Consider the following 18,045-nt stretch of genomic DNA (forward strand, 5'->3'; position numbering starts at 1 on the left):
TTGCTGAAATATTCCCGGTTCATTGGCATCGATCACACGTCAAACAGAAAGAATGAGCATATTTGAATAAAGAGGGCCAATAAAATCCACATTGAAGTACCTTGGCAGAAGTTTTCTTCCCCCCAAAATGCCCTCCACACACATGAGAGTGGCAAAAGTGAAGAACACTTTCTTGCTCATTAACCGGAATACATCGTCTGATAATCTGATCAGGACAACATCTGAATAAATAAGGATCATCCCAATAGTAATATTTGATGGAGGATAGAAACTTGTTTTTCTCATGTGTGGTCATACCCGGAGGTAATTTCCGGCTTACCAGATAATTAACGATATCTGCATACCAAGGAACTTCCTCGACCTCAAATAAATGCTCATCTGGAAAGGTCTCATTGAAATCCATATCTCTTTGACCGTTTTCCTTGATAGCAAGCCGAGAGAGATGATCAGCAACTACATTCTCACACCCCTTTTTATCCCGAATCTCCAAATCAAACTCTTGGAGAAGCAGTACCCAACGAATGAGCCGTGGCTTGGAGTCTTTCTTTGACAATAAATACCGCAATGCTGCATGGTCAGAGTAGACAATCACTTTAGAGCATGCTAAATATTGACGAAACTTGTCCAAGGCAAAGACAATGGCCAACAACTCTTTCTCGGTAGTGGTATAATTAACTTGAGCATCATTTAGTGTTTGGCTTGAATAATATATAACATGAGACTTCTTGTCAACTCGTTGACAAAGCACCGCTCCAATGGCAAAGTCAGAAGCATCGCACATAATTTCAAATGGCAAAGAAAAATCCGGAGGCATCATAATTGGAGCGGTAGTAAGTTTCTCTTTCAACAAATCGAATGCCCTCATACAAGCTTCATCGAATAGAAAAACTGCATCTTTGGCCAAAAGGTTGCATAAAGGCCTAGCAATTTTAGAAAAATCTTAAATGAACCTCCTATAGAACCCTGCATGTCCAAGAAAAGAACGAATTCCTTTCACATTAATCGGAGGAGGAAGCTTCGATATAAGCTCAATCTTTGCCGGATCAACTTCAATCCCATTTTTGGAGATAATATGCCCCAACACATTTCCTCGTTGCACCATAAAGTGGCATTTTTCCCAATTTAGCACCAAATTGGTTTCTTCACATCTCCTCGACACAATAGATAGATTTTGAAGGCAATTGTCAAAACTTGACCCAAAGACAGAAAAATCATCCATAAATATCTCAATAAAACGCTCCACCATGTCAGAGAAGATGCTTATCATGCAACGCTGAAATGTTGCAGGAGCATTGCATAAGCCAAAAGGCATCCGACGGTAAGCAAATGTTCCAAATGGACAAGTGAAAGTAGTCTTGTCTTGATCTTCGGGATCAATGGCAATTTGGTTATAACCAGAATAACCATCCAGGAAGCAATAATACTCATGTCCTGCCAGTCTCTCAAGCATCTGATCAACAAAAGGTAATGGGAAGTGATCTTTTCGGGTAGCTAAATTCAGTTTCCGATAATCAATACAAACTCGCCATCCCGTGACCTTCCGAGTAGGAATAAGCACATTGTTCTCATTGGCTTCGACAGTAATCCCAGATTTCTTCGGCACAAGATGGACTGGACTCACCCATTTGGAATCAGAAATAGGATAAATAACGCCAACATCCAAGAGCTTCAAAATCTCACTCCGGACAACTTTTTTCATATTTGGATTTAATCTTCTTTGTCCCTCTCTAGTGGCTTTAGTTCCGTCCTCCATCAAAATGCGATGCATGCACACAAAGGGGCTAATGCCACGAATATCCGCAATGGTCCACCCAATTGCACTCTTGTATTCCCTGAGAACACGGAGCAATTTCTCTTCTTCCAAGAGAGAAAGATTAGAAGAAATAATAACAGGAAGAGTTTTAGAGTTACCTAAGAATGCATATCGCAAGTGTGCGGGCAAAGGCTTCAACTCTAGCTCTGGTGGACTCACTATAGATGGTACTAGCTTCTCAAGATTTGGAGAGTCCCTCAAATTTTCAAAGGTCGGACGCCACTTGTGTTGATAACTAGGAGAAGCTTCAAACATGTTTACAACTTCTTGAGTATCATTGTCCAGAGTCCTCTCAATATCTCCCACTAGAAAAGCTTCCAAAGCAATGGTTTTATCATTTCTATGCAGCTCCATGTCGACTCTTCTATCCACCACATCCACCCAAAAACAAGTCTTTGAATCATTAGAATGTCTCATGGCCTCAAAGAGCCGAAACTGAATAGTTTTATCAAAAACTGTCATAGTGAGAACTCCCATCTTGACATCAATGATGGTGTTGGTGGTTGCCATAAAACCGCGGCCTAGAATGATTGGTACATCTTTGCCCGGATTAGGTTCACCCTCCATATCAAGCACTAGAAAATCCACCGGAATAACAAACTCTCCCACCTTCACTAGAACATCTTCAACTAGCCCAAAAGGATGCACTAAAGAGCGATCCGCTAATTGGAGAGTGACTGATGTTGGTTTCAACTCACCGATCTTCAATGTAGTGTAAACAGAATAAGGCATAATATTCACACTCGCACCAAGATCCATCAAGGCTTTTTCAATTTCTTTCTCTCCAATTATACAAGGAATGGTAAAGCTACCCGGATCTTTTAATTTGGGTGGGAGCTTCTTTTGTAAAATAGCACTTGTCTCTTCGGAGAGAAATACTTCTTCATGATCACCAATCTTTCTTTTGTTAGTGCACAACTCCTTCAAAAATTTTGCATATGCGGGAATAGACTTAATTGCCTCAATAAGTGGAATATTAATCTCCACTTTCTTCAAAACTTCAAAAATATCCCGATTATACTTGTTTTTCTTAACTGGTGCAAGACGAGATGGAAAAGGCACTATTGGAACAACCTCTTCTTCTTCCAGCTTTTCCTTCTCAACATGAGGTGTGGTGGGAGCACTCGGTTCCATCACTATAGATTCATCATGACCCTCACCATCAAGCCCTTTATATTCAATCTTGTTATCCACCCTTTTCCCACTTCGCAAGACAGTAATAGCATTAGCATCTTCATGCTGTTTAGGATTTACCTCAGGTTGACTTGGAAGCTTTCCCGGTTGTCTTTCACTTAAAGCCTGAGCAAGTTGTCCTACTTGCATTTCAAGCTTTGCGATGGACTGAGTATTACTGGAAACAGTTTGTTGCAACTGAGTCATTGAATTGCTCATCTCTGCTTGGGAATGCTGCATTGTGACTTGTGATTGAGCAAGTTGGGTGATAAAGGTCCTCCATAGCAGACTTCTTTGCGTCTTGAGAGGGTGGTCCTTGTCGTGGAGCTTGCCAAGGTCTGGGCCCTTGATTGAAATTCTGGGATGAAGCATAGGAGAAATTTGGGTGATTCTTCCATCCTGGGTTATATGTGTGAGAAAATGGATCATTCTGCTGCCTATGAAAAGGTTGAACTGCATTAACTTCAGCTTCAGGAAATGTCCCACTTCTAGAACATACATGAGTAGGATGATCTGTGCCTCCACAAATTCCACAAGGCTCCAAATTCCTGCTCAGCAAAGTTACTACCGCATCCAATTTCCTAGCCACAGACGCCATCTCTGAATTTGAAGCACTAGCCTCATAAACCATGTGTCTAGGCGCATCAAGATCACGATTATCCCATTGTGAGGAATTTGCTACCACAGTCTCAATAATTTCATTGGCTTCATTCGGTTCCTTAGCCATAATATTTCCTCCAGTAGCTGCATCTAATCTATGGCGGCATTCATCAGCCAGATGTTGGTAAAAGTATGATATAATCTGCCATGGCAAGAATTGATGATGTGGGCAACCAATTAATAAAGTTTTATATTGCTCCCAAGCCTTAAAAAGTGGTTCTCCCTTGTTCTGCCTGAAATGGAAAATCTGATCCCGAAGCCTCTGTGTCCTTTACTGAGTATAGAACTTCTGAATAAACTTAGCAGAAAGTTGATCCCAAGAAGTGATAGAATTTGGTGGCAAATTCTTGAACCAGATCTTAGCACTTTCCTTAAGAGAAAAAGGAAAAAGCTTCAACCGTATGAATTCTTCAGATATGCCTTGAATTTTTTGAGTGCCACAAATTTCCAGAAAATTATCAATGTGATCACTAGCATCTTGATTTTCCGCTCCTGAGAATGATGGGAGCATGTTAATCACATGACATTTAAGCTCATAAGATAGATTTGGCGGAATGGTTGGTAATATGATGCAAGATTGTCTAGTAGAGAATTGTGGCATAGAGTAGTCCATGATGGTGACCGGAGCATTTGCATTGTTGGCATTATTGCCAACTTCCTCACGATTTTCAGCCATGCTCTCCTGTTCAGAATGTTCTCCCAAAATATTGTCACTAGATGAACTAGAGCTGGATATAGGAGGAGAGATAGAACGAGTGGAAGATTTCTCCTCAAGAAAATCCTTGTCTCTCTTGTTCCTTCGTGCACGTTCCAAGTCTAGATCGACAGGAAGAATTTCTGTATCTTGAGAACGTCTTCCTTGCATGAACTACAAACAAGAAAGAAAGGTATAAGGATCACTAATTATCCAGTAAGAAAGAGCTAAACTAAGTATGTAAGTATCTATGTATATAAACAAGAATGGATCAAATATAAGCAACCGTCCCCGGCAACGGCGCCATAAACTTGTTGGGTCTAAATTAACCTTACTAGCAAGTGTACTAGTCGGCGACTACAGCACAATGATAAGCAAGGGTCGAATCCACAGGGACGGTGTTATGTTTAATCCAAATGTATATTTGCATGTATATATGGACAATGCAATCAAAAGTAAAATTCAACTCAAGATTGTTTGGTTTGGTAATTCAACTAAAACAAGCAAAGAGCAAAGTGTTTTTGGTATTTTCTTAGAATTAGGATGCAACTAATGCAAATGAGATGATTTAACAAATATGAGATGAACACCAAGGCTTCGGAATCCCCCTTGGGAAATGACTTGGAATGACATAAATTTACACACATATTTGCTAATTTGGGCATAACGAATCCGTACCTAAGTCGATTTTAGCGCACCTAAGCCAAATCTCCCTAAAATCGATTACTAGCCATCTTATTGGTCTAGGTCGGATATTCCTAAATACATTCTAGCCATCTTATTGGTCTAAACATGCATAGAAATTCATGGAGTTCTATGGAGATTAGGATTCATACAAATTGTCACCTAATTAAAGGGAGACACATTCATAATCAAGTGTTTCAAGAAGCATAATCTACTTGACATATTATTGTCTAAGCAAATTCTCCAAACAATTTCATCCAAAAAACCTAGGTGTTGGCCAAACACCACAAGCATGAAGAAATTGCAATCAAACATAGAAACACAAGATTTATACCCAAATCAACTCATATATATGTAAATCAAGTCATAAACAAAGTCATCAAACCCAAGGCTTCAACCTAGCCTTGGCACAAGAGATTTAGTTACACATAATGAGATAAAAACACAAAAGGAGAGATGAGAAAATCATGAATAAACCCAATTAGTTGAGTAAATCCAAGTTGAGCTGAAGAATCTCTCCTCCTAGCTCCAAGAATCGCCTTCCCCCTTTGGTTTCGCTCCCCAGAAAATCAGTTCTAGGTTAAAAGTCTCCTGCGGCTCGGCAAGTTCGCGAATTAAAACATCTCAAAAAAACTGTCTTGTGCGCCTAGGCGCGTTGTATCCACGCCTAGGTGCGCCACGCCTAGGCGCACACCTAGGCGCAATCCTAGGCGTGCACAACTTCAAATTCAAGCCCCAACTTCACTGGACTAGGCGTGCAGGAGTGATCCTGGGCGTGCACAAATATTGCGCCTAGGCGTGGAATGATTCCAAAATCTCCATACGACGTCCGATTTGCACGATTTTAGCGTCTACGGAAAGCTTGAGATGTCTAGTTTCCAATGCCTTTTATTTCGCTTGATTCCGATAACGTGACAAAAAGTTATAAGTATTTGAACACACGAAGGTCGGTGGACATTTTATTCAATTCAGCCCTTTTTCCGTCGCTTTTCATCCAAACCGCAATCAACCTATCAAAAGACAAATAAACACATAAATACACTCATTATTTATCAAAAGAAAGCTTAAGAGGGGGATATTTCTACCAACAACAATAGGTATTATCATACCTATCAGAATCCCTTTTTCAATTTAAACAAATTAATGGCAATTAACAAGTAGCACACAAATTTGGACTCTAATGATTTTCCTAATCAATATTCAATCCAATGCAAGATGGGATACAATATAGTGAATGACCAAATATCAAATAATCAAGAATTGCACAAAACAGATTTTCAAGCAACACACTGCACACAGATTGTTCAACTCAGATTTTACCTATCAAATGATGTCAAAATGCAACGAAATTTTATATGCAATGTCACAACACCTTAATAAACACTATATCAAAATTTCAGATCAAAATTCAAAGTTTAAGGCAGTCTTCTAATCTCGGACAGATTAGGGTTTTGAAAATCCTGCAGTTTGAAACAAGTAGTAAATATAAACAAGTAAACAGAGAAATCAACACAGCGATTTATAGTAGTTCGGAGACCCTTCTCCTACGTCTACTACCTAGATTCACCAACCTAGGATTTTCCCAACTCCACTAAGGTGTGGTTTTAAGAGACCCACAAAACTCCTTACACCAAGGGTTTCTAAGAACTCCGTCAAACTTCAATGTTTACAATTTCCCCTAACAAAGGGAATTTCTCAATGGGATTTTCAGCCAAGGTTCTCACAGGTTACCTCAAAGGTATTTGGTATGGAACTCTCAAGATTACAGCAACACTCTCAAAGATAGGATTTTAAGAACAAGAGAGGTTTAGATTGTAAGTAAACAAAGCCTAAAGGATATAGGAACTTCCCTTTTGCAAATGCAAGAGTAGTGAGAAGTCCTTGATTGTAGAGGCTTGTATTGGAGAAGATTGTTGTAGCAAATAGCAAGAAAGCTTGATGATGGATGAACTTGATAGCAAGAGGTTTCTCTCAAGGATAATTTTTCAATTTGCTTCTCCAAGTTGTATGAAAGGGAAGATCCTCTTTTAAAGGAAATTCTCTCCTATGCTTGCAGCCATTGGATCAAATTTCAAGAGTTGATCTCTACCATCCATTGCAGCTCCTAATCTTGGTCATTGATGATTTGAGCAAACAAATCTCCACCATAGAGCATATAGACGTTGCACATACTCCTTTTTTTAAGTCAAAAATTGCAAGCAAGAAAGTTGTCTTATGCACAACCATTTGATCAATGTATGTCTTCAAATCTTGACCATTCAAACTCTCTTTAATTCTCAGCCATGGATGTAGATTGTACTATGCCATCTTGTCCCTTCATTTTGAATCAAAGACTTCAAAAGTGATCCCTTAGTCAATGATCTTGTTTGATTGCACCAACATAACTTTCTTGGTAGCACATGTCTTGAGTGAAAATGTCAAGGATCTTGTTTGATTTCACCAACCTAACTTTCTTGGTAGCACATGTCTTGAGTGAAAATGACAAACAAGAATATATCACTAATGATAGAGAGGACAAGGTTTGTCCCACATGTTTGAAAAGAGTTGTATCTCCATGAAGACCATAACCAATAGCCTCAATGTTTGATTCATTCAACTTGATTAAGTGTCTTAGTGGAAAGTTGGCAAATATAGGATTTTTCATAGTTTCCTAGAGCTCCAAGCTCATTCTTAGAAACTGGACTTCGACCACTCTTGAACATACTGAATTCTGAGCCATATGAGACCACAATAATGATTAACCTACAAGGAAATAGGAGGTAGAACTCCCCAATTGCATGTAAGCTCAAAGAGCTTCATATAGAGCGCATTGGTTAATTATATTAGAAAAACAACCCAGAAAATTCATATTACTGTATGATAAATCATTTTATATGTATTAGAATGTCCATGTAAAATTTCATAACAATCGGAAATCGTTTGGTCACTCAACCAAGCAATTTGATCACTAATAGTGAAACCGATAAATTCTAAGTGTAAATTCAAAGTCATTTTGCTAACTCAGTGTAAATGACCTTTTCTCTTGAACTTTACTAAATCAAATATGTTCATAGTGATGAAACTAAGATGCACACGAAATTTCATTTAAATCGGAGTTCATTTGGTTCACCACGTTCACAAAGAACACATATGCACAAAATTAGGTAAAACCTAGTTTTGGCGGAATTTAAGCATATGACCAAATATATATGTGATTCACTTAATTTCTCATGATTATAGTCCTAGAACATATATTAAACCTTCATGTATATGTGATTCAAGTTTCAAGTCATTTGGACCTAAGTTGGTTAAGATATGATAATTGGAAAATTGATGCTCTAACTTAGTCCATGTATGTTTGTTTTCAAAACTTAATTTCCAGCACTATCTAAAAAATATATAGTCATTTAAATTCAATTCATATAAATCAAATATTGCTTTAATGTTTCATTATGATTTATAAATGATTTAATATCATCAAAATTAGACATATAGGACCATAGGTCCAACAATCTCCCCCTTTTTGATGATTACAAAACATGCATGATATAAATGTCTATTTGATTGTAATTGAATTTAATATCAATTCAAAGTGCATTAAAAAGTTTAATGATATTAATTTAAAACACTTTTGAAACTCATATACAACTTTAGTTAAGTAAGCTTAGCTCCCCCTTACTTTAACATCTATTCTCTCCCAATCATGGCATATACACTCCCCCTTAAGTTATGCCTATATATGCATTTTGGCAAATGATTTTAATGCAATTTATCATCATGTCTCTCCCCCTTTTTGTAATAAATCAAAAAGTGGAGAACTAAGGGGTTGATGCAAGTTTTGTAAAAGATTTATAAGCATTTTTGAGATTTTATCACAAAAGTGATTTAAGACCATAAACATTCTTCAAATAATATCAAAACTTGTTCTCATCAACAAATAATCATGGCTACACACCAATTGAACTAATAGAACCTAAGTGACCTAATTTGGAGCCTATCACACTAAGTAACCCATGGCCTCCTAATGACACTAGGTTACTCCCCCTTCAATCATGCATACCAATTTATACATTTAGCTTATAAGCACATATCACCAAGAAAATATAATAAGCATTCAAGTTCAATCTTGGGATATCAATCAAACAAGGATATGCATTCAAGTATTATGTTTCCCTTCTACATGTTCAAGCACAATGCTCTTTTTAGCAACATGATCTCTAATGAAATGATGTCTAATGTCTATATGCTTAGCTTTACCATGATATCTAGGATTCTTAGACAAATGTATGACACTTATGTTATCACAAAGAATTGGAATGTTTGAAAATTCCATATTAAAATCAAGCATTTGTTGTTTAATCCAAAGCAATTGGCAAGTACAACTACCAATAGCCATATATTCGGCTTTGGTAGTGCTCAAAGCAACACATGTTTGCTTCTTGGAGAACCAAGATATGAGCATATTTCCTAGGTATTGACAAGTACCACTAGTACTTTTCCTATTTATTTTGCAACCCGCAAAGTCGGCATCTACAAATGAATGCAAGTCAAATGAAGATTTCTTATCATACCACAACCCTAGGGAAGGTGTGTCCTTTAAGTACCTAAGAATCTCTTTATGGCCATGAGATGTGTTTGCTTAGGATTAGATTGAAATCTTGCACACATGCAAACACTAAACATAATATCGGGCCTAGATGCGGTCAAGTAAAGTAAACTACCAATCATTGACCTATATCTCTTTTGATCAACATCATTACCATCTAGGTCGGGTTCTAATTTGGTTCCCACTCCCATAGGTGTGGATGAACCTTTAGAAATATCCATGCCAAACCTTTTTAATATCTCATTTGTATACTTAGTTTGACTAATGTGAGTGCCAAGTGGGGTTTGTTTAATTTGTAAACCTAGAAAGTAAGTCAACTCACCCATCATACTCATTTCAAATTCATTCTTCATGCATAATGCAAAATCTTCACACATAGATTCTAATGTAGCACCAAACACAATATCATGAACATATATTTACACAATTAGCATATCAAGACCTTTGTATTTAATAAACAAAGTATCATCAATACTACCACATTGAAAACCATTTTCAAGCAAGAACTTAGACAATCTTTCATACCAAGCTCTAGGAGCTTGTTTTAAACCATATAAAGCCTTGTCTAGTTTGTAAACATGGTTTGGAAATTTCTTACTTTCAAATCCGGGAGGTTGTTTAACATAAACTTCCTCATTTATCACACCATTTAAAAATGCACTTTTCACATCCATTTGAAAAAGTTTGATATTTTTGTAACATGCAAATGCAAGCAATAATCTAATAGCCTCTAACCTTGCAACCGGTGCAAAGGTTTCATCAAAGTCAATGCCCTCTTCTTGGCAATATCCTTGGGCCACTAATCTAGCTTTGTTCCTAGTTACATTACCATTTTCATCCATCTTATTCCTATAGACCCATTTTGTTCCTATAATGGTGTGGTCTTTAGGTTTAGGACAAAGAGTCCAAACCTTACTTCTCTCAAATTGTTCTAACTCCTCTTGCATGGCATACACCCAATCATCATCATGCAAAGCATCACGTACATTTTTAGGCTCTACTAAAGAAAGCATGGCAAAAGAGTTTAAAGGATTAGAATTGACCGTAGAGTCCCTTTTGGCTCTTAGTTGCCTTCCTTGATGCAAGTCTCCAATAATTAGTTCTTTTGGATGAGACTTCATCACCTTGTATTTGTGAACACCCGGTTGTTCCATAGCATTTTCAGCTTCATTTTGTTCTTCATTTCCCTCGGGTTCACCTTTACTTTCTTCATTTGGTGGTGTTTCTTCATTTGAGATATTCATCTCCCTTAAGTTCTCCACGAAAGGGACATCATCTTCATCTTCTTCTAGAAATTGTACTCCATGTGTACCTTCATTTTTGTGCTTCAAAGGATGTTCCAAATCTGAAATTTTATTTTCTACACGCACATTTGGAGCAAGTGTGGTCATATCATCGAATTTAACATTTACACTTTTTTCCACAATTTTAGTTCTAGAGTTAAATACTCTATATGCTTTAGATGATGATGAATATCCTAAAAATATTCCAATGTCACTCTTTGCATCAAATTTATCCAAATTGTCTTTGGTATTTAAAATAAAACATTTAGCACCAAAAACCTTAAAGTAATCTACTTTAGGTTTCTTGCCATACAAGAGTTCATAAGGAGTTTTCTTTAATCCTTTTCTAATGCTAAGTCTATTACTCACATAACATGCATTACTAGTAGCTTCGGCCCAAAAATATTTAGGAAGATTATATTCTAGAAGCATGGTTCTTCCTAGTTCTTGTAAAGTTCTATTCTTCCTTTCTACAACCCCATTTTGTTGAGGTGTCCTAGGAGCACTAAACTCGTGTTTAATACCAAAATAAGCACACAAAGAATCAAAATTAGCATTTTCAAATTCACCTCCATGGCCACTTCTAATTTTTGAAACTTTTAAGTTATACTCATTTTGCAATCTCCTAAGTAAGTTTTCAAAAGCATGCAATGCCTCACTTTTATGCACAAGAAACAAACACCATGTAAATCTAGTATAATCATCCACAATAACAAATGCATAGTATTTTCCACCTAGACTCCTAACTCTACTAGGACCAAATAAATCCATATGTAACAATTCTAGAGGCCTACAAGTACCAATATCAAGTTTAGGCTTAAAAGACTCTTTAGTTTGTTTACCCCTAACACAAACATCACAAACATGTTCAACATTGAAATTTAACTTAGGCAATCCTCTAATAAGTTCATTGGCACACAACTTTTTCAATGTAGACATTCCGATATGACCTAATCTTCTATGCCAATGCAAAGCATCATCATTCTTAGCAAGCAAGCAAGATATTTTAGAATTTTTCATAGCATCAAAATGCATTACATACATATCACCACTTCTACTTCCTAATTTCACAACATTACCATAAACATCAAACACATAACATTTATCATTTTTGAAAAGAATATCAAAGCCTTTATCGGCTAAGTGACTAACACTCAATAAATTAAAAGATAAATTTTCAACCAATCTTACTTCACCAAGGGAGAAAGAAGAGTTACCTATGGATCCCAAGCCTAGGATCTTACCTTTGACCTTGTCTCCAAAGGTCACAAATCCTCCATTCTTCTTTGCTTCAAAGGATGTAAATAATGAAGCATCTCCCGTCATGTGTCTAGAACAACCACTATCCAAATACCATTTGCATGACTCGGATTTGGATTTTAAGCACACCTAGATAAACACATGTTTAATATAACTTAGGTATCCAAACTTTGGATCCTTTGGGGTTAGTAGCAATAAAGGCATATGCATCAATTTTGAAAGTTCTCATCACATATGCTTTCTTTTCAAAGTCATTCAACCCTTTAGGCACCCAAACCTTCTTCACATAAACTTTCCTCTTCCTAGGTGTAGTTCCCTTAGGAACATTAGCCTTACCCTTGGGGTAGGTACCATTTTTGTTCACATTGACCGTGGCCTCCTTAGCCTCTAGGGTGTCCTTAAGTTTCATAGGATCATATCCTAATCCACTCTTGTCAAGATAATGTCTTTGAGATGCAAGAAGTTCATCCAATTTAGAAGAACTCATAGAAAATTTTGAAAATTGTTTTTCAAGCATATTGTATTTCTCATTGGCCATATCAAGCTCTTTTTGTAGAGAAGAAGAGTTAGGCATAATAATGCACTCATGATCATCCCATGTATCCAACTCACCTTCTAGCTCATGAATCCTAGCATGCAAAGCATCTAAGTCATGTGAATTGCTAGATGATGCAATGTTACTAGAATTAACACATGTTTTCAATTGATTTTTTAAATCCTCGTTTTCTTGAACTAATGCATCAAGTGAAAAACATACATCATCATATTTAGATTTCAAATCACAACACTCATTTAGATGCATTTTTTCTACTTTAGAAAGTCTACTAACTTCTTTCTTAGCATGCTTGTGTTTATGCATCAATTTCTCATAAGCAATATAAAGTTCATCATAAACACAAGAGAGCTCATCATAAGAAGGTTTAGAAGATGTTACCATCTCATCCGAATTTGATGAGGACACTTCCTCTTCCTCATTTGCCATGAGACACAAGTTGGCTTGGAGTTCCTCTTCACTATACAATATGACATTCAAGTTCCTCCCCCTTAGCCTATGCATACCAAACTTTAAAGTTCAAAGTTCTATATTTCTCCCCCTTTATTTTGTAAATGCATCCAAAAGGTGTTCAATATAAACAATGTATAAATTTCATACACATATCAATGACTCATTCTCATGCCAAGATTACCTCTTAAAAATTCAAATCTCTCTTGGTTTAGAGGTTTCGTTAGTATGTCCGCAAGTTGGTTCATTGTGTCCACATAATCTAATTTAATTGTCCCTTGAGTCACATGGTCTCTAATAAAATGATGTCTAATTTCAATATGTTTAGCCTTAGAATGATGCACCGGATTTTTAGAAAGACTAATGGCACTAGTATTATCACAATATATAGGAATATCTTTTAATTTAAGTCCAAAATCATTTAGTTGTTGTCTAATCCATAAGAGTTGAGCACAACAACTTCCTATAGCCATATATTCAGCTTCGGTGGTAGATAGGGCTACACAAGGTTGTTTCTTGGAGAACCAAGAAATAAGCATACTTCCTAGGAATTGACATGTACCCGAAGTACTCTTTCTATTTATTTTACACCCAGCAAAATCAGCATCACTATATGCATATAAATCAAACAAAGAATTTTTATCATACCATATGCCAAGAGTTGATGTATGCCTAAGGTACCTAAATATTCTCTTAACCGCTAGGAAATGAGAATGCATAGGTTGACTTTGAAATCTAGCACACATGCATACACTAAACATAATGTCGGGTCTACTAGATGTCAAATATAAAAGTGAACCAATCATGAACCTATACATTTTAGAATCATAAGGTTGTCCATCTTCATCTTTTTCAAGTTTAGTTGACACACTCATAGGAGTAGGAGAAGGATTCAAGGAATCAAAACCAAACTTTTTAAGCATATCATGAATATATTTAGTTTGACTAATATGTATACCTTTCTTAGTTTGTTTAACTTGCAGCCCTAAAAAGAATGTAAGTTCACCCATCATAGACATCTCAAATTCATTTTTCATGCAAGACTCAAACTCTTTGCACATAGCCTCATTAGTAGCACCAAATATAATGTCATCTACATATATTTGAACAATAAGCATGTCATGACCTTTTTCTTTTAAGAACAAAGTGCTATCAATTCTTACTCTTTTAAAACCATTTTGAATTAAGAATGAAGAAAGTCTATCATACCATGCCCTAGGTGCTTGTTTCAAACCATACAAGGCTTTTGTCAATTTATAAACATGGTTTGGAAAGTTAGGATCTTCAAATCCGGGTGGTTGCTTTACATATACATTCTCATTGATAAAACCATTCAAAAATGCACTTTTGACATCCATTTGATAAAGTTTAAAACCTTTGAAACATGCAAATGCCATAAGCAACCTAATAGCTTCTAACCTAGCTACGGGTGCAAATGTTTCTTCATAGTCAATCCCTTCTTCTTGGTTGTACCCTTGTGCAACCAACCTAGCCTTGTTTCTAATAACTTCACCATCTTCATTCATTTTGTTCTTAAACACCCATTTAGTTCCAATTATGGTTTGGTCTTTAGGTCTTGGAACTAAATGCCAAACTTCATTCCTAGTGAATTGATTCAACTCATCTTTCATAGCAATAATCCATTTATCATAAAGCAAAGCATCATCAATGTTTCTAGGTTCTATTTGAGAAATTAAGGCATACGAACCATGCACATCAACAATTAAAGCAGTATTCATTAAATTTGCAGTCACATTATCTACCACATTAGCATGCATATCATTATCATTAGGAGCTAAGTGAGATCTACGAGTACTTACCCCTTGATGCAAATCGCCAATTATGAGTTGTTTGGGATGCTTGTGTTTGTCCTTCACTTGCAGCCATGATGTAGGAGCTGTAGTTTCATTATTGGAGGCCACAGGTGCAACCTCACTTTCTTCCAAGCCCACTGGTGCATCACTATTTTGTGTCTCCTCGTGTTCATTTCCTCCCTCTTTGCTTGGTCCATCATCTTTAGGTGTAGGAGAGTCATCTTTATCATCTTTTAAGCTCAACTTCTCCAAACCTAACTCAATATCATCATTCTCAAGCAAAGGGTCAAGTGTAAGAGTTTCAATAAATTTAACATGAATGGACTCTTCTATTCTCCTAGATTTTGGATTGTAAACTCTATAAGCTCTAGAAGTTAAAGCATAGCCAACAAATACACAAGGGGTAGATTTTGCATCAAATTTATCTAAGTCATCCTTAGTGTTTAATACATAACATTTGCAACCAAAAACTCTAAAGTAGTCAACCTTAGGTTTTCTATCATTCCAAATCTCATAAGTTGTCTTATTTATCTTCTTTCTAATAGACAACCTATTTGTAACATAGCATGCACAATTAATGGCCTCGGCCCACAAGAACTTAGGCAAATCATGTTCACAAAGCATAGTCCTAGCAATTTCTTGAAAAGTTCTATTTTTCCTTTCTACTACCCCATTTTGTTGGGGTGTTCTAGGTGAAGAGAAATCATGTCTAATGCCATATTCATTACATAGATCAATAAATGCATGATTATCAAATTCTCCTCCATGATCACTCCTAATCTTGCTAATGCTTATGTTCTTTTCATTTTGAAGCCTCTTGATTAGTTTTGAAAACTCATGAATGGTCTCATGTTTATGTGCAAGGAAAATCACCCAAGTATATCTAGAATAGTCATCAACAATCACGAAGGCATAGGATCTACCACCTAGACTTTTTACTCTACTTGGACCAAACAAATCAAGATGCAAAAGTTCTAAAACCCTAGTAGTTGAAATATGGTTTTTAGACTTGAAGGACTCCTTAGTGTGCTTTCCTTTAATACAAGGCTCACAAGCATCATACATGTCAAAGTTCAAAGAAGGTATGCCTCTAACTAGATTATTTCTAACCAATTTTTCAATTGTAGAAATTCCTATATGTCCTAATCTTCTATGCCATATATTCACATCACTAACATTGGAAATCAAGCATTTAAGTTTGCAATCATTCAAGTCTTTCAAATTAATAGAATATACATTACCATCTCTTTTTCCTACAAGCACACATTCATTCATGGCATTTAAAAATTCACACTTTGAATCATCAAAACATATGCGCAAGCCACCATCACACAATTGAGAAATACTAAGAAGGTTAAAAGACAATCCATCAACTAATTGCACATTAGAGATAGAGAAAGAGGATACATCACCTATGGATCCTTGACCAAGGATCCTACCCTTCTTGTTGTCACCAAAAGTCACATGACCACCATTTGAGAACTTCTTGAGAGAAGAAAAAGAACTTGAGTTCCCGGTCATGTGTCTTGAGAAACCACTATCCAAGTACCACTTGGAAGCCTTAGAAGTTTTGATTTTCAAGAACACCTACATTAGTTCAATTCGCTTTAGGTACCCAATTTCTTTTGGGTCCTATGAGGTTAGCATCAAGAATCTTGGTTCCCTTTGGAACCCACATTTGCTTAACTTTCTTGCCAAACACATATTGAAACTTTGGAAAAACTTTGGCATTCAAGTTATGTATATATGAATCATTTGAAGAATGAAATGAAGTGCTAGCATACATAGAGCCTTGTGGAGCTCTAGGAACCCTAGAATACCTTATCGGTTGCCCTAATTTCTTAGGAAACCCTACGGGTCTCTTGGAACCAGATTTGATATCCTTCTTCCAAGGCTGATTTGGCACACCCCCAATGGGAATTGGCCTATGTCTCACGGATTGGACAAATGATACATGTTCATGATGTGATTTCGAAGTACTAGCATGCATATCATTCAAAGCATTGTAGTTAGGAGGTGAAAAAATCATTTTCTTAGGAAAACAATCCTCCTTCATGTCATTCAAGGAATGCAAATATCCATGTGATACGAAAGATGTAGAAATATCATGCATATCACATTTCTTCAATTTTACATCATCACCAACATAACCTAAACCCGATTTGTCCAAAGATTGTCTAAGGCATGATAAGAGTGAATCAAGTCTAGAAGATCCCACACTAAACTTTGAGAAAGATTTCTCTAGATCCTCATATCTTAATTTCAAAGCTTCTAATTCATTTTGAACAATAGAGTCATCATGTGACTCTTGGTTCTCATTAGGCACAATCGCAATCAATTTCAAATCATACTACTCTTCTTGCAAGGTACTAAGTTTAAATTGCAAATCTTCAATCAAAGGTTCATGATCACACTTAGACATGTTATTAGCACACATGGCAGCAAGCATATCGCACTTTTCATCACATTTAGCATTGAGATCATCAATGGTCTTTTCATGCTCTTCTACCTTAGCATTTAAACAATCAATCTCATTTTTCAATTGTTTCTTTTCCTTATGCATTTTCCTATTCTTAGCATTCATGTCATTGAGTAAGGAAAGCAAATCATCAATAAACACATCATCAACATCATGATCAAAAGAGTTTACCTCCTCATCCGGATTGGATGAGTTTCCTTTGGCCATCAAGCAAAGTCTAGCAACCTCATCCTCACTTGAAGTGCTTTCGGAGTCTGAATCACTCCATGTAGCTTTGAAGGCTCTCTTGGTTTGCTCCTTGCTCTTATCTTTCTTCTTTGGACACTCATACTTCATGTGCCCCTTCTTGCCACACTCAAAGCACCTCAAATCTTTGTCTTGCTCCTCATGGTTCCCTTTGGAGTCACTTTGATCCCCACGGCCAGATTTGAAGTTGTCCCTCCTTGAGTGGCCAAAAGATTTACCACCTTGCTTCTTCTTGTTTATCAAGTATCTCTTGAACCTCCTTGTCATTAAGGCTACTTCTTCATCACTCAAATCATCTTCACTATCACCCTTGGAGGCAAAAGCAATGCTCTTCTTTTTGGTGTCCTCTTT

This window comes from Tripterygium wilfordii, chromosome 12, assembly GCF_013401445.1.
Source record: "Tripterygium wilfordii isolate XIE 37 chromosome 12, ASM1340144v1, whole genome shotgun sequence".
Classification (NCBI taxonomy): Eukaryota; Viridiplantae; Streptophyta; class Magnoliopsida; order Celastrales; family Celastraceae; genus Tripterygium; species Tripterygium wilfordii.